General features: G+C 50.7%; 1 pseudogene; it reads left to right on the top strand.

The window, feature by feature from the left end:
* The first annotated feature begins 3,916 nt into the window (after positions 1 to 3,916).
* Positions 3,917 to 13,595, top strand: LOC135272130 (large ribosomal subunit protein mL50-like; annotated as a pseudogene).
* The last annotated feature ends 4,587 nt before the right edge of the window (positions 13,596 to 18,182 follow it).

Genomic DNA, 18,182 nt, shown 5'->3' with positions numbered 1-18,182 from the left:
GACAGGGCCATGGGGAGTGTGACAGGGCCGTGGGAGTGTGACAGGGCCGTGGGGAATGTGACAGGGCCGTGGGAGTGTGACAGGGCCGTGGGGAGTGTGATAGGGCCATAGTGAGTGTGACAGGGCCGTGGGGAGTGTGACAGGGCCGTGGGGAGTGTGACAGGGCCGTGGGAGTGTGACAGGGCCATGGAGAGTGTGACAAGGCTGTGGGAGTGGGTGGGCCTGTGGAGCATCCCAGGGTCTGTGTTCAGGCTGTGGGAGGTGGGGCTGGCAGGAGATCCTGGAGAAACACTTTTGGGGCTCTGGTTTGTGGAGCCCCGACTTCCGCAGAGGCTCTGAGTGGGGCCTGATTGAATTTTCCTGGCCGCTGCTGAGGATGCCTGGGCCTGGTGGCTGCTCAGAAGCCAGCCAACTTCGTGTTGCCCACCTTGACCTCCCGGACCCTCGGGTGGGTTCCTGGCTCCTCGGGGCCCAGCTGTGCTCTGTCCCTGTCGCCCTTCCCTCCCTGTACACTGCTCCTTCCTGGCAAGGGCTCTGTCCTGGGCCGCACCCTGCAGCACCCTCAGCTCTGATCCCAGCCCTTCCCCTGAGACTCCCGGGGTGCTCCGGGATTACAGGATGTGGGAAGGATGAAAGAGCACTTGGGCTGTCTCTGTGGCTCTTCTGGTGATTAGATAAGGGCTGGATTGAAGGATTATTCTGCAATGCGAATAGATGAAAGGAACAAGCCAAGTCACACAGTCTTCCCGTTCCCAGAACAAAGTCAGCTCTGGCCCAGTTCCATGTTCCTGGCCCGGCACGTCCCCCGAGCACACGCACGGGCCCCCAGGCCAGCCTCGGACCCCTCCTCACGCTGTGCAGCCCTCACAGCCGGCCCCGCACCCCTGGGGCAGGACCACTCCCTCTTCTTCTTCCCCTCTGTCACCTTCCTAGACTCTACACAGTTGGCACTACATAAATGGTGGCTGCAAAGAGGAGACGAACAACAGAGCCATGCTGCCAGGAACAAGAGGGACGCTGTTGCCGAGGCCAGGGCCAGGGTATCTTCCCCGAGGCCTGAGCCCCACATGACCCAGGGACCCTGAGCCCCGTGGTCCATCTCACTGCTAGGGTCTCGGGGAGGTCGGGTGGGATGTGGAGTGGGAGGGACGGACATTTCCAGGGAACCCCTGTGTAGATGGGACAGAGGGCTTGTACCCTCAAGCTATCTGCCAGCTCCACACCTGGGACAGACCTCACAGAGGAGTTTGGGACCCGCCAGCCTCCAGGGGTGGCTTCAATGTTGGGGGTGGATGGGGGTTTCTGTATGTTCACTTCTGCACCCAGCTGGGATACTTTGAAGGAGGGTTCAGGGACGGTGTGGCCAGACCCAGACCCAGACAGAAGACGCTGTCTGAGAGCCCGGTGGGGGGTGGCAGAGACCTTCACAGAGGGACAGGGGCCCAGGAAGCAGTGGCCACAGCAGTGAGCCTATGGCAAGAGCCATAGTCACAGAAGACCCACTTGGTGCCAGGCGTTTTGCCTTCACAATGGCAGAGTCTCCCAGCAGCCCAGGAGAAAAGGGAATGCTCATTCCATCCCGCCTGCCAGGAAGTGGAAGCTGAGGCCCAGAGGCTCAGGCAGTTCCCCAGGTTCACCCCATTTGGAAACATCACCTTCCCATCCATGGAGGCTGCCTCAGTCTTCTAAGGGCACTTCCTCAGAGGTCATTAAGCACATTGAAAACTGTCTGATTTTGGCCCTTGACCCTAAGCTGCTGGAAGGGGGGTGTGGAAGTAGATTTGGGGTGCACCTGCATGTTCAGGTGGAGGCAGAGGGAAATTCCTCATGGTACTAAGCTGAACCAGTGGTCAAAGGCTTCTGGGCCCCGGGCAGCCAAGGCCCCGTGGGCAAGTGGAAAGTCGTAGGCCGCCCCTCACCCTGGGGAGGGGCAGGGGCTAGAGTGATGGTGCAGGTGGAGATTTGGGCCAGGCACAGCTCCCCAGGAAGCCACAGACACTCAGGTCCTGGGAGCCCGGCTCTCCATTGTCCCTCCTCCCCCCTCCCTTGGATGCCCCTGGCTGTGCCAGCCCTGAGCCGGCAGCCTTCAACTTTCCCACGCACCCCCTTCCCCTCTCCAGGGCTGAGGAGCAGGAAGGAGATGGCTTGGAGGTGTGAGCCCATGTCCTGTTCTCAGAGGGTCACAGCTACTCAGTAGCTGCTACCAAGAGAGGGAAGGGTGGGAGCCATTCAAAACCAGCGTCAGCGCATGCCGGGAAATAGAAGCTGAGCTTTATAAAGCAGAAACCAGGGCTGGCTGCAGGCTCCTTCCCTAGAGACCTGGCTGAGCCCAGGCTGGCGTCCGGCTGTGTTGCTCCAATGGTGTGCACGGGCGGGCTGGGCACCTGTCCTGAGTCCCAGAAAGAGGAGCCCCATGGGCAGGCTGGGCACCCGCCCTGAGTCCCAGAAAGAGGAGCCCCATGGGCAGGCTGGGCACCCGCCCTGAGTCCCAGAAAGAGGAGCCCCATGGGCAGGCTGGGCACCCGCCCTGAGTCCCAGAAAGAGGAGCCCCATGGGCAGGCTGGGCACCCGCCCTGAGTCCCAGAAAGAGGAGTCCACAGAAACAGAACCCAAAGGATGTGTTATTTTATTTTTTAATTTTTGTTTTTTCAAAAGCACCAGAGTCATTGTGATTGGAAGGAATGCGCAAGTTGCTTTGGGGCTCTGTCCCCGGGCACCAGACCAGCTAGGACCAGCCCCTGGAGAGCCAGGCCGACACCTGCGGACCCCAGGGCCAAGGGAGTGTTTTTGGGAGAAGCCTTTGCTTCCCACTCGCCGGCCGCCCCCGCCAGCGCCTCCAGCCACCAGGTGGCGCATCTGGGCCAGCCCAGGACGCAGGGCCTGCAGTCTAGTTTCCCCAGGAATGGGGACGGCCCTGTTGTTCCCATTGCAATTGTACAAGTGGGAAAGAGAGGCTGGGAGCACACATGTAATAACGTGCAGAAGGTCACGACAAGGGGCGGAGTACCCTTCCCCGGACACAGGAACCCTCTGGAGGATGGGGACAGGGACTCTGGTGCAGAGAAAACCAGAGCTGCCACTGTGGGGACAGGGACAGGGAGGCCACCCAGAGACAGCAGAGGCAGGAGCTGCCTCCGCCCCCATGGGCCTGATTGAGGGGCTGCCACCACCCAGAGCCTGGGGACCAGGGCCAGTGCTGAGGATGGAGTCTGTGGGGGGCACAGGCCAGAGATGTGGCAGAGACAAAGGGAGGCCCAGGCCAGCTGGCACGGGCAAGGAGCAGGTGAACGGACCCCAGGACCTTGCCCTTGTCACCCCCCCTACCATGTTCCTGCTCACCCCCTTCCTGCTCTGTGAGGTCAACAGGAGGGGGAAAGGGGCAGAAGGAAAGGTCTCCCCATGCCCAGGGCTCACTTTGGGCCAGGAGTTGGGTGTGGTCATGGCACCAGGGCTGCTCTGAGCCACACCCCGAGGGCGATGCCTCCTCTGTGCCAGCCGGTGCCCTCCTGGCATGTCCGATGCTCAGAACCCCCAAAGCCCTGCCTCTGACCCCCTCAGAGCCCAGCAGGCGCCTCCCCGCCCTCGGCTGCAGGCTGGAGCTCGCGGCCCCCAGGGGGCGCTCAAGGACTGCTCAGCTGCGTTTCTGCTGCTGGCAGCTCCGTCCCCGCCCACTGCTCTCTTCCAGCCCTGCTCCCTGCAGCCTTGGGCCCCACTGGCCAGAGAAGAGGGGGCACTGCATTCAGGGATTAAAGCGGGAGAGCGAGAGCTGCAGAGCAAAACAACGACCGTGGGTCAGCAGAGAGTCCGCGGCAGCCGGCAACTTCATTTTCATGACCTCTGATCTCCAAAGCAGCTCTGCAAAGTTGTCACCGCTCTTCCCATTTTATAGATGAAGATAATGAAGGCCAGGGAGGCTATGGACTGCCAGATGTCACACTACTGGCGGGGTGGCGGGTGGGTGTGTCCCCAGGCGATTGTCCTCCAAGCACCTGGATTTGGCCCCATGGCCGGGCAGGACTTGGAGGCGGCCCAGGTGAGTGTCCCTGGGTGTGGATGCAATGATCCCAGAGTCACCTAGAGCCACACTCAGACCCAGAGCTGAAGCAGGACAGCGGCCAGCAGAGCAAGGCTGTGCAGACCCCCATTGCAGAACAAAAAAAGCTCCTCCAAACAAAACCACGTGTTTCACAAGAGTGCTCTCATTCCCGAGGACATCCAGGCCCAGGGGATGGCAGTGAGGGTTGTAGATGCAGGGGGCCGTGCAAATGAGAAGAGCATTACTCAGCATGATGGTCTTGAATTCCTTAGCCATGCTCGGCCTGTGTTGTCACGTTGCTTTGGGCCCTGAAAATTTGGGAGCCCGTCCCAAGCCCGCACCGCCATGGTTGCCAGGTGTCCTGTGGGTGTGCAAAATACCTCCAGGCTGGTGCTCTGCCCTGCCCAGGAGACCGACCTCCAAGGACACATCCTTGGGTCCCCTGGCTCCCTGGCTTCTGCTAGGATTCCACCTGCATTCCCTCAGCTCCTTCTACCAGCCGCCTGGGGTGGCCATAATCCTGTGTCGGGGGTGGGGCACCGGGACCCTCCCACAGCTGTGGCTTTCTCAGTTTCCATCCCTGTGTCCTCCTCTGTCAGCAAAGCCCAAAGGTCTTGGGGAGGGGGTTCCTGAGCTTCGGAGCAGCGTTTCCTTCGTTTCTCCAACTCTGCCCACCCATTGGAGTGTGGCCTTGGTGCCTTGGAGGGTGCTGACTGACAGTCTCTATGCCCTAAACCACTGAGCCTGGAGTCAGCCAGCCCCCAGGGAAATGACTCTTTGGGGCCACTATCCCTGGGTCTGCACTCAGGCCCCCACTTTCCACCCAAGACACCAGGATCCCAGGTATCTTGAGACTTGCCTTGGTCCTGAGTCCTGTCCTGATCCTGAGTCCTGTCCTAATCCTGAGACTTGCCCTGATCCTGGGTCCTGCCCTGATTCTGAGATCTGTCCTGATCCTGAGTCCTGTGTTGATCCTGAGTCCTGCCCTTATTCTGAGTCCTGTGTTGATCCTGAGTCCTGTCCTGATCCTGAGTCCTGTCCTGATCCTGAGTCCTGATCTGATCCTCTCCTGAGTCCTGTCCTGATCCTGGGTCTTTCCTGATCCTGACTCCTTTCCTGATCCTGAGACTTGCCCTGGTCCTGAGTCCTGTCCTGATCCTGAGTCTTGTCCTAATCCTGAGACTTGCCCTGATCCTGAGTCCTGCCCGGATCCTGGGTCCTGTCCTGATCCTGGGTCCTGTCCTGATCCTGGGTCCTGCCCTGATCCTGAGTCCTGTCCTAATCTTGCCCTGATCCTGAGTTCTATTCTGATCCTGAGTTCTGTTCTGATTCTGGGTCCTGTCCTGATCCTGGGTCCTACCCTGATCCTGAGACCTGCCCTGATCCTGAGTCCTGTCCTGACTCTGAGTCCTGTCTTGATCCTGGGTCCTGACCTGATCCTGCCCTGAGTCCTGTCCTGATCCTGAGTCCTATTCTGATCCTGAGTCCTCTTCTGATCCTGGGTCTTATCTTGATCCCAGGTTCTGCCCTGATCCTGAGTCCTGTTCTGATCTTGAGTCCTGTTTTAATCCTGGGTCTGTTCTGATCCTGAATCCTGTTTTGATCCTGAGTCCTATATTGACCCTGGGTTCTGCCCTGATCCTGAGTCCTGTTCTGATCCTGAGTCCTATTTTAATCCTGGATCTTGTTTTGATCCTGGGTCCTGTCTTTATCCTGAGTCCTGTCCTGATTTTCAGTCCTTTCCTAAGCCTGTCCTGATCCTGAGTCCTATTCTGATCCTGGGTCCTTTCCTGATCCTGGGTCTTATGAGATCCTGGGTTCCATCCCTTTCTGCCCATGGGTCATGGCCCAGGATGGGCACACCTGCTCTAGGGTGTCTCCATGCATGGTCTCCCTGTGCCTTCTGTAAACTTTCCCTGGGATTTTCGGAGTCCAGGCAGCATCAATCAGCATCAGCATAGGAGTGGGTTGAATAGGACCCCCTCATTCCTCTCCTCCACCTGGAAACTCTGAATGTGACCTTACTTGGAAACAGAGTCTTTGCAGATGTCATCAGGTTACTTAAGATGAGGTTGTCCTGGATTAGGGTGGGTCCTGATCCAGTGTCTAGTGTCCCTGTAAGAGAAAGGAGGGGAGGAGGTGAGACACAGATACACAATGGAGAAGCTCACTTGAGGACGTAGGCAGAGACGAGTGATGCAGCCACAAGCCGAGAATGTCCAGCCACCAGAAGCCGGAAGACTCAGGAAGAACCCTCCCCTAGAGCCTTCAGAGTGCATGGCCAACAGAGAACTTGATCTTGAACTTCTGTCGGCCTGAACTGTGAGGCACCAACATCTGCATTTTAAGGTCCGAGTTTGTGGCCATTTGTTACAGCAGCCCCGGGAAATGAATGCCAGTAGTAAAGATGAGCACAGCGTCCAAGCAAAGTCCCTGTGCCTGTTACCTTCACTGACATAGAAGGACAGGGGCCTGGCCATTTTTCAGAGGACATGTGAGGAAAATCATGAACTAAAGAAAAAGTGCAAAACTACGACACCACTGAGCTTATTTTAATATTAAGCAAACAGTTTCCCTAAGGAAGTGACACAAACAGGAACCAGGAAATGTCTGTGTCCAGCATCACTCCTGACCCTGGGCAGGGGTAAAAAGGGTCCAGGCTCAGGGGGCTGCACACCTGCCCCACCCTCTCACCTGCTGCTCTACCTGCTCCACCGTCAACCCACCAGAACCATGGGCTGCTGTGGCTGCTCCGGAGGCTGTGGCTCCAGCTGTGGGGGCTGCAGGTCTGGCTGTGGGGGCAGGTGATGACTTCAGGGTCTTGGCCTGTCCTGACTCCCTTTCTAGTCATTCTTCATGAGAACTCTCCTCCTCTCTTCTGGTGCTCAACACCTTCCCAGTTCCCAGAGCCCTGCAATCTCCTCCGACAAGCCCCTTGCCAGGTCCTGCTGGGACAGGGCCCTCCCTTTCCATGATTCCCCCTGTCCTCCTTCTCTAGAGCAGCTGCAGGTCAGGGAGGCAGTGGAGATCTGCCCCCAACCCCAAAAGGCTCCAAACCTTCCTACCTGGGAGGTGACCACTCTCGAGGTTTCTCTCTCAGTTAAGGTCCAGCAGGAACTGAGACCCTTTAAATAAACATATTTCCCATCCATGAACCTTGTGTCACTGCTTTCACTGAGGCTTTTTTTTAAAAACTTTTATCTTAGGTTCAGGGGAGCATGTGCAGTTTTGTTACATAGGTAAACTTGTGTCATGGGGGTTTGTTGTACAGATTGCTTCATCGCCCAGGTACTAAACCAGGTACCCACTAGTTATTTTTCCTGATCCTCTCCTTCCTCTCACTGTCCACCCTCAGGTAGGCCCCGTGTGTGTTGCTCCCTTCTGTGTCTCCATGTGCTCTCATCATTTCACTCACACTTGTGAGAATGTCCTGTATTTGGTTTTCTGTTCCTGAGTTAGTTTGCTGAGGATAATAGCCTCCATCTCCAACCATGTTCCTGCAAATGGCATGATCTCATTCTTCTTTATGGCTGCATAGTATTCCATGGCATATACGTACCACATTTTATTTATCCAGTCTACAACTGATGGGCGTTTAGGTTGATTCCTTGTTTTTGCTATTGTGAATAGGGCTGTAATAGACATATGTGTCGATGTGTCTTTATGATAGAACAATTTATATATCCAGCCACACATCAAAAAGCTTATTCAACACAATCAAGTAGGTCTTACCCCTAGCATGCAAGGTTGGTTCAACCTACTTAAATCAATAAATGTGATTCATTACATAAACAGAACTAAAGACAAAAACCACATGATCATTTCAATACATGCAGAAAAGACTTTTGACAAAATTCAACATCGCTTCATTTTATTTTTCATTTTTTTGAGATCACGCCAGGGCTAGAGTGCAATGGTGTGATCTCGGCTCACTGTAAACTCCATCTCCCAGGTTCAAGCAATTCTCCTGCCTCAGCCTCCCACGTAGCTGGGATTACATGTGTCCACCATCATGCCTGGTTAATTTTCATATTTTTAGTAGAAACGGGGTTTCACCATGTTGGCCAGCCTGATCTCGAACTCCTGACCTCTAGTGATTCACTTGCCTTGGCCTCCCAAAGTGCTGGGATTACAGGCATGAACCACCGCACCCGGCCACCGTTTCTTCATGCTAAAAACTGAATAAACTAGGTCTTGAAGGAACAGACCTCAAAATAGAAAGCACAGCCTATCACTGGGCTTCTTTCCCGCGACTCTAGTGAAATCTGCCCGTAGAGTCAGCCCATTCATTGCCAGTCACTGAGTGTGTGTTTACTGAGCGCCTCCTGCATCCCAGGTGCTTGCAGCCGACAGGGACTCAGAACCCCTTGCCTGCAGCTCAGGTCTTGGGTGGAGCCAGCCTATCCCTCCAGGGACCCAAAAGGTGGGTCTCGTTTTGCTTGCAAGACTGAGGTGCAGAGCCGGCACACACCTGGCATGGCCCTGGAAGCAGGTGGCACCGGTGCGACTCTAACCTCTCTGTCCAACTGCAAATGCTGCTCGTAACCACAATGGAACATTTGGCCACAGACCACACTCCTCTCAGGAGCCACACTCAGGAGCATCACCAGAAAGAAACCTCCTATCCCAGTTTCCCCTCCCATGGCTCTGACAGCAAACGTAGGGGCTGGGGCAGTGCAGGGCAGTCCCCCGACAGGACCTTCGCCGGGCAGCGTCACCTTTTCCTGAGGCCCCAGCATGGCTGCCTTGCTGGTCCTTCCTAACCGTGTCTGCCGTCAGCCCCTGAGCCCCAGGCCGTCGGTGGCTCTGTGGCCCTGGAGACCATCCTTGGTCAGGAGCGCTCCCTGCTGACCACTCCACTCAGGTCGAATCCAGTGCTTCCACTGTGCCCGTGGGCACATTATGATTCAAAAATAATCATTGCACTGATACTCACGGAGTCCGTATCATGTGCCGGGCCCTGAGTTCGATGCTTTGCACCCTCTATCCCGGTTACAGAAGTAACACAGAGCCAGAATCTCAACCAATGTCACTTTGTCACCAAGGCCTAATACTACCCCGATTTTCTTGGGCGACGGCTGGCTCACCCAAAACATGTGGATTATGTTGGAGTGAAAGTTCACCAGCAATGAAACCACCCAAAAAAGGACAGAAAAAATAGAAGAGACATCTATATCATGGCATCCAGGTCCAGGAAAATGACAACCAGAGACCTCGACCTTTAATATGAGCTCCCTAGCAGTCAGAGCAAAAGGGGAAAGAGAGGACACATAGGCTTTATCACTTGGAGGAGGGACCGTCACAGTTTACAGAAGAAATATGCTCTGTCTCATTTCAGAGTGAAGAGTCTGGGGGGGGTACCTCTATTCCTCAGCCATCACCGGCTGCAGAATAGAGGTGACCCCCAGAGAAGAGAGTCCCTTGCTGCTGTTGACACATTGTATTAAAATAAAACTATAGAAAAGTAGGTATCCATGAAGAACTCAATATATCTCCACAAAAGCTGAGCACCCTCCTAGAACTGGCCCTCAGAAGGAGAAATAGAACATTCTGGCACCCTAGAAGCACCCATTTCTAATCGCCACTCGCTCCCCACCAAGAGTAACCACGAGCTTGAATTTTCCCATCAAACATCAGTTTTGCCTGTTACTGAACTTCATAAAATGCTATCATAGGCTATGTCCTCTCGTGACCAGCCCCTTTGGCCCCGGGCTGTGTTAGTGAGATTCATCCACCATGTTGCATGGAATTTGACCCGTTCACTGCTTTTGCTGAGTCCTGAGTTATGAGGGTGTAGCGCAGGGTGCACACACACTCAGAGGCTTTGGTTTTAAGAGCTACAGGGGAGAATGCAACGCAGAAGACAAGTCTCTGTTCTGCACAGTGGGTGTGGTGGGAGCTCAGAGCTGCTGCCCAAAGCAGAGACCCCGGAAGGGACCCAGCCACTTCCAGAAGGAGACAGCAGGGAAATATGTTCTCAAGTCTGAGATAGGTGATAAAAACATCTCCCCTGAGAAGTGACAGCTTCAGGCCCACCCTTACCCAGATGGGAGGAACACATTTGCATCAATTTTGTGGTCCAGAAAACCACAAGCTGAGCAAGTTACTTAAAGTGGTCCTGAATCGATAGGACTTAGAGCAGCCTGGCGGAAAGAAGTGCAGTGTTTTGAAACTTCAGAAAAAGTCCGTGTCCTCAACCAAGCACCTGAGCTTCCCACCCACAGCAGGCGAACATGAGCTCACAGCAGAAAACCACAAGCTCATAAGGAAAGCAGTCACCGTGGGTGGGAGCCAGCACCAAGGGCCATGGATGAGGAAGAGACAAAATGCCAGCTAAACATTGTAAACAATGGGCTCACCAACTGTCTGGGGACCATGGACCCTCTTCTGAGAGAAAGTTTCCTGTCCTCAGACTTTTAGGTAAACATACAAGACAATCTAATGGAGTATTCTCTTCAAAATGTGTTTGCTGTTGTCAACAAAAATCACACCATTCTCTGGTGGGTTTTGTTTTGTTTTGTTTTTTGAGATGGAGTCTTGCTGTGCCCAGGCTGGAGTGTGGTGGCACAATCTCAGTTCACTGAAACTTCTGCCTCCCAGCTTCAAGTGATTCTCCTGCCTCAGCTTCCTGAGTAGCTGGGACTACAGGTGCCTGCCACCATGCCTAGCTAATTTTTGCATTTTTAGCAGAGATGGGGTTTCACTATGTTGGCCAGGCTGGTCTCGAACTCCTGACCTCATGATCCACCCACCTTAGCCACCCGAAGTGTTGGGATTACAGGCGTGAGCCACCGCGTCCGGCCTCTGGTGGGGTTTTCAATATGAGTATTTGTCATTTATATGAGACGAGCAGCCTATATTGTGGGAAGATCCCTGGATTCCACCTAAATTAGTGAAATATTGATTCTAAGTACACAGTGAGAAAGCAATATACTCACACTCTAGAACAACCATTAGGAAGATGTGAACACAAAACATAGTTAAGCTGGTTCTTTGAAAAGAACAAAATATTTCATAAATTTTGGCAAGACTGGCAACATGAAAAAGAAAGAAGACACAAATTACCAATATCAGGAATGAAGAAAGGGACATCCCTTCAGGCCCCACAGACATTACAAGGATGATGCAGGAATACTGCACATATCTCTGTGCACATGTACATTTAGAAACTAAGGAACTGGACCGAGTGCTTGAAAGACATGAACCACCAAACTAAAGAAGAAAAGGGATCCTGAATATCTCTACTGAGAAACAGAATTTGTAGTGAAAACCTTCCCACACAGAAAACCCCTTCAAGTTCAGATGGTTTCATTGGTGAATTCTACATAACCTTCAAGGGACAAATAATCTGAAAGCAAGCAGGAAAAAAATGTGTAAATTTATGGATATGTGTGTATGTATGCATATAAAATTAGAAATCAATGCAACAGAAAACAGCAAAACAATGGAGAAAATTAATTCAACCAGCGGGGCACAGTGGCTCCAGCCTGTAATCCCAACACTTTGGGAGACTGAAGCAGATGGGTCACTTGAGGTCAGGAGTTTGAGACCAGCCTGGCCAACCTTGCAGAACCCTCTCTCTACTAAAAATACAAAAATTAGCCAGAGATGGTGGCGCATGATTGTAATCCCAGCTATTCGGGAGGCCAAGACAGGAGGCTCACTTGAACCTGGGAGGCGGAGGTTTCAGTAGACTGGGGTCATTCCACTGCACTCCAGCCTGGGCGATAGAGTGAAATTCTGTGTCAAAAAAAGAAAAAGAAAGAAAACTAATTAAACCAAAATCTGATTCCGTGACAAGATCAATAAAGGAGATAAGCTTCTAGCAAAAACAGACAAGAAAAAAGAGCAGACACACATGACTCAAGTTGGGGTGGAAACAGGGATATCACTTCTGTAAAGCCAGTCGCCTCCCCGGGAGCTCGGACACGCCTAGAAACCACGTCACCACTCCACGCCCACTTCTGCACTCAGCACGCAAATCTGCACTCAACACTGGCCTCTGCACTCAGCACCCAGCCGACCGTTGAAGAACCCCGCCAAAATTTAAAAGAAGCCCCACCGAAATCTGCCCAATAGCATTTTGCCCCGTCCAGGTCCCACTCCCGCTGGGCAGCCTGCTCACTGGAAATCCCGCCTACCTGCCAATGGCAGCTTGCCCCCGCCCACGTCCTGCTTCCCCACAACCAATCAGAACACATCCACTCCCTATAAAACCCCATGCCCAAGCGGAGTCAAGCATGACTTCTCAGGCCCCTCCTGTCTGACTGCAGTACCTTTCCCGGGAGCTGAATAAATTCGCATTGGATCTTCTTGTGCTGGCCTCAGTTTCCTCATTTTAAACTCGGCAATAACTCTTACAACTTCAGGCCCCACAGACACTAGAAGAGCGGCAGGAGAACTCCACAGACACCTCTGCCCACGTGTAAATCTGACAACTAGGGTGAAATGGGTCAATTCCTTGAAAGACATGAACCACCAAACTCTCTCAAAAAGAAATAGATAACCTGAGTAGTCTTATACTTATTTTAAAAAATCAAAATATAATTTAAAAAAAAAACTTAAAAAAATAGAAAACAAACAAAAAACTTCAAGTCTGGATGGTTTCCCTGGTGAATTATACAAAGACTTTAAAGAAGAAATAGTACAAATTTTACACAATATTTCATCAAAAATGGAGGTGGAAGGGGCACCCTCTGATACCAAACAAAGACATTCCAAGAAGAATGGTTTTTTTTCTTCTCCTTCCCAAGAAAAAAGCTACAGGTCAATGTTCATTGTAAGCATAGATACAAAAACCTTCAGCCGAGCATCAGAACACACAACGAAGCTGCTCCATCCAGGGGAATACAGCGCGGCCCAGCGAGGCTTCTCTCAGGAACGCAAGGACGGTTAAGCATGTGAAAATGTATACACGTCACCACATGAACATGTTACTGGATAGGGCTCCCAAGCCAGACCCCAAGGGAGAGTTCTCGGATCTTGCACAAGAAAGAATTTGAGGCAAGTCCGTAGCGTAAAAGTGAAAGCAAGATTGTTAAGAACGTAAAGGCATCGTCTCAGGCCCGTGGATCTCACTGAAGATAGCGGCACAATCTGTGTCATTACCACAAGAGTCTTCAGGTGGATGGTCTTAGGGGCATCATGTAGAGAATCTGGGGCTTGATTCACAAAAGAGAAGGAGCCAGTGGTTGCTGAGACAGTAGAAGAAGTGAAAAAGGAACCTATCCCTGTGTGTCCACCCTTACGAAGCTGCACACACACACCACCGGAAGATCTCCAGAGTCATTTGGAACCTTAAGTTCAAGAAATTTTTGGCCCATCTCTTCCTAGTCATTGGTGAGACATCTCCCTGGAAGATGGTCATCTGAAGTTCAATCTCTTGACACATTTAGCTGGTGGCTTGGGTCATGTAGTCCCTAACTCCGGACTCTACCAGATGTGGAGGGTTGGAGGTGTCCTTGATGTCTGTAATGTCCCCATTCAAGACAGATCGAAATGTGATGAACTCAGTGCCAGTAGTCTGCCCTCGAGTTTGAAAATCACTTGCAGTTACTAAGCAATTGGAAAGAGAAACTCACTGAAAGCATTTTCTCCCCGTGAGCAAGGAGGCTGCTTATTAGACCTTCCGCTACCTTACCGTATGACCTACTACCAGAACTGTTCTCTAAACCCACTTTTTCTACAGAGGAATGTATCATATCTTTATTTTTTTCTCAAATTATGAGTAGACAAATAAATTGCAGGATTTTCTAGTTCTACACTTGCTGAAACCATTTTTTAAATGAAATTAAGTTATTAATAATTTATAAAAAATGTTGAGAGGACACTGTCATTAACTTGGGTTTGAGACAGGGGCACATTACAAGTTCAGACCCTTCATAGGCAGAAGGTGGTAGTTGCAAGAATGTATTTCCATCCTGCTAGGACCCATATGTAAGATAGAGTTAGTATATATTGCACATATACAAATAAACGTGTGTTAGATACCTATAAAAGACACATAAAAGTATGTTGTATATTACTGACCATTCTAGATTAATTTCTTTTGGAATTAACCTAGATTTGTTGGCAAGGTGCAGTGGCTCACGCTTGTAATCCCAACACTTTGGGAGGCGGAGGCGATCAGATCACCTGAGGTCAGGAGTTCGAGACCAGCCTGGCCAACATGGTGAATCCTGTCTCTACTAAAAATACAAAAATTAGCAGGGCATGGAGGCACGTGCCTGTAATCCCAGCTACTCGAGAGGCTGAGGCAAGGAGAATCACTTAAACCCAGGAGGCGGAGGTTGCAGTGAGCCAGGATCGCGCCGTTGTACTCCAGCCTGGGAGGCAAGAGCGAAACTCTCATTTCAACATAAATAAATATATAAATAAATAGTAGACTTGTTAAAGTGAAAAAAAAGTAAAGGAATAACAAATGACTACTCCATAGCTGGGTGTGTGGTGTGTGCCTGTAATCCCAGCTACTCGGGAGGCTGAAGCAAGAGAATCACTTCAACCTGGGAGGTGGAGGTTGCAGTGAGCTGAGATAGCACCACTGCACTCCAGCCTGGACGACCGAGACAGACTCTGTCTCAAAAAAAAAAAAAAAAGAAAGGCTACTCCATAGGCAGAGCAGCCCAGAGGGCTGCTGGTTGCCCATTTTTATGGTTATTTCCTGATTACATGCCAAATGGGGTGGATTATTCATACCTCCCTCTTTAGACCATATAGGGTCACCTCCTGATGCTGCCATGCGTTTGTAAACTGTCATGGCGCGGGCGGGAGTGGAGCAGTGAGGACGACCAGAGGATACTCTCATCACCATCTTGGTTTTGGTGAATTTTAGCTGGCTTCTTTATGGCAAGCTGTTTTATCAGCAAGGCTTTCATGACCTGTATTTTGTACCAACCTCCTGTCTCATCTTGTGACTTCGAATGTCTGACCACCTGGGCATGCGTCCCAGTAGGTCTCAGCCTCATTCTACCCAGCTGCTATTCAAGGTGGAGTTGCTCCAGTTCAAACGCCTCTGACAAAGAGACTAAAGATGAAAAACTATGTGATAATACCAATAGATACAGAAAAAAAAAATTTATCAAAACCCAGCACTCATTCATGACAAGTTAGAAATAGAAATGAACTTCTTTTACCTGATTAAAGGCATCCACAGCAACGCTACGGCAACATCACATTTAGTGATGAAATAATGAATGCCTTCCCCTGAGAATCAGGAAGAGGACGGAAACGTCCGCTCTCACCACCCTTAACAGGGTGCTGGAAGCCCTGGTCAGTTTGACAGGGTGGAGACTGGGGATAGGCATATAGATTTAAAAGGAAAAACAAAGCTATTCTGATTTATAGCTAATATGATTATCCACATAGAAAATTCAAAGCATCTAACAAAATGTCCTGAGACTAGTAAGTGAAATTATCAAGGTCATAGGAGGCAAAGCAACTTTACAAAAATCAATTCTGCCGTTAGAGACATTTAAACCAGAGCAACTCCATCTTGAATAGGAGTTCCGTGAGATGAGGCTGTGACCTACTGGGCTGCATTCCCAGGCAGTGAAGTCATTCCAAGTCACAGGAGGTCAACACAAGATACAGGTCACAAAGACCTTACTGATGAAACAGCTTGCCATAAAGAAGCCAGCTAAAATCCACCAAAACCAAGATGGGGACTAGAGTGTCCTCTGGCTGTCCTCACTGCTCCACCCCCTCTAGCGCCATGACAGTTTACCAAAGCCATGGCAACGTCAGGAAATTGCCCTATATGGTCTCAAAAGGGGAGGCATGAATAATTCACCCCTTGTTTAGCATATAATTTTTAAAAAAAACCGTAAAAATGGGCAGCCAGCTGCCGTCGGGGCTGCTCTGTCTCTGTGGATGGGCAGCCAGCTGCCGTCGGGGCTGCTCTGTCTGTGGAGCAGCCATCTTTGATCCCTCTACTTTCCCAATAATGTTGCTTTCACTTCACTCTGTGCACTCGCTCTAAATTCTGTCTTGCACGAGATCCAAGAACCCTCTCTTGCGGTCTGCATTGGGACCCCGTCCCTGGAACACTGCTTTTATAAGATTTGATATAGCAGCAGTGAATGAATGGAAACCAGGCTTTTAAAAAATTCCATTTAAAATAAGCATATGAGGCCGGGCACTGTGGCTCATGCCTGTAATCCCAGCACTTTGGGAGGCCGAGGTGGGCGGATCACCTGAGGTTGGGAGTTTGAGACCAGCCTGACCAATATGGAGAAACACCATCTCTCCTAAAAATACAAAAAAAAAAAAAAATAGCCAAGTCTGGTGGCGCATGCCTGTAGTCTCAGCTACTCGGGACGCTGAGGCAGAAGAATCGCTTGAACCCGGGAGGCGGAGTTGCAGTGAGCCAAGATGGTGCCACTCCACTCCAGCCTGGGTGACAGAATGAGGCTTTGTCTCAAAATAAATAAATTAATTAATTAATTAAAATAAGCATATGAAAAAATGATCAATACCATATGTCATTAGGGCATTGTGATGAAAACAACGAGACACGGCTATTAAATGTCCAAAATCCAGAGCCCTGACAACCAAGTGCTGAGGAGGCTGTGGAGCAACAGGGACTCTCATTTTGCTGCTGGGAATGCAAAATGGCGTGGCCACTTTGGAAGACAGTTTGGTGGTTTCTTACGAAACCACACATGGTCTTCCCACGCAATCTAGCAATACAATGCTCTTTGGCATTCACCCAAATGACTGGAGCACTTGCTTTCATGCACAGACTTGCACACAGGTGTTGAGAGCAGTTTTATTCCTACCTGTCAAAACTTGAAACCACCCAGACGCCTTTCGGCAGGTGAATGGATAAAGTGTGGTATATCCGTGCAACAGAATAGACTTCATCACTACAAAGGAATGAGGCATAAACACAGAACTTCCATAGGATTTGGCAATTTTATTTCTAGGTATACACCCAAAATAATTAAAAACAAGCTCTTGAGGAGACATATGTGCACCCACGTTCATTTCAACATTATTCATAATAGCCAAAATGTGGAAGCCACCTGAATGTCCACTGATGGATGAGTGGATGAGCAAAATGTAATCTATCTATAGAATGAAATACGATTCAGCCTTCAAAAGGAAGGAAATCCTGCCACAGACTATGACATGGATAAGCCTTGAAGACATGATGCTATTGAAATAAGCCGGACACAAAAGGGCAAATCTTGTGTGATTCCACTCAAACAAGGTTTCTAAAGCAAATTCACCAGGACTGAACGTAGAAGCCAGGGTTGCGGGGCGGGTTGGAGTGCCCGAGGCTGGGGGAGGGGAATGGGGAGTTGGTGTTTAGTAGGGACAGAGCCTCGGTTTGGGAAGATGATGAAAGCTGTAGAGGAGAGTGGCGGAGATGGTCACACAGCAATGTGAATGGACTTAATTCCACTGAGATTTATACTTGAAAATGGTTAACACAGTAAATTTTATGTATTTACCACAGTAAAAATAAATAGGAGGAGGCCAGGCACGGGGGCTCACGCTGCAATCCCAGCACTTTGGGAGGCTGAGGCAAGTGGATCACTTGAGGTCAAGAGTTCGAGACCAGCCTGGCCAACATGGCAAAAATCCATCTTTACTAAAAATACAAAAATTAGCCAGGTGTAGTGGTGGGCACCTGTAATACCAGCTATTCGGAAGGCTGAGGCAGGAGAATCACTTGAACCTAGGAGGTGGAGGTTGCAGTGAGCCGAGATCCTGCCACTACACTCCAGCCTAGGCAACAAAGAGAGACTCTATCTCAAAAAATAAATAATAAAAATAAACAATAAATAAATAGGAGGGAGGCTGAGGTGGGCAGATCACTTGAGGTCAGGAGTTCAAGACCAGCCTGGCCAACATGGTGAAACCCCATCTCTACTAAAATACAAAAATTAGCCAGGCGTGGTGGCTGAGGCAGGAGAATCACTTGAACCCGGGAGGCAGAGGTTGCAGTGAGCTGAGATTGTACCACTGCACGCCAGCTGGGGCGACAGAGCAAGACTCTGTCTCAAAAAAAAGAAAATAAAAACTGGGAGACCAAGAGTTATCAAGCCTTGAACTGATATGGAGAAAGCTTAAGTGTGTCTTCCTAAGTGAAAGAAGCCAATCTGAAAAAGCTTCGCACGGTGTGACTCCAGCCTCCAAGCCA

This window comes from Aotus nancymaae, unplaced genomic scaffold, assembly GCF_030222135.1.
Source record: "Aotus nancymaae isolate 86718 unplaced genomic scaffold, 86718_ANA_hifiasm-v0.15.2.pri h1tg000106l, whole genome shotgun sequence".
In the NCBI taxonomy this organism is placed as follows: Eukaryota; Metazoa; Chordata; class Mammalia; order Primates; family Aotidae; genus Aotus; species Aotus nancymaae.
Note: the sequence above shows the minus strand (reverse complement) of the source record. Positions and strands in the feature narration are given on the sequence as shown.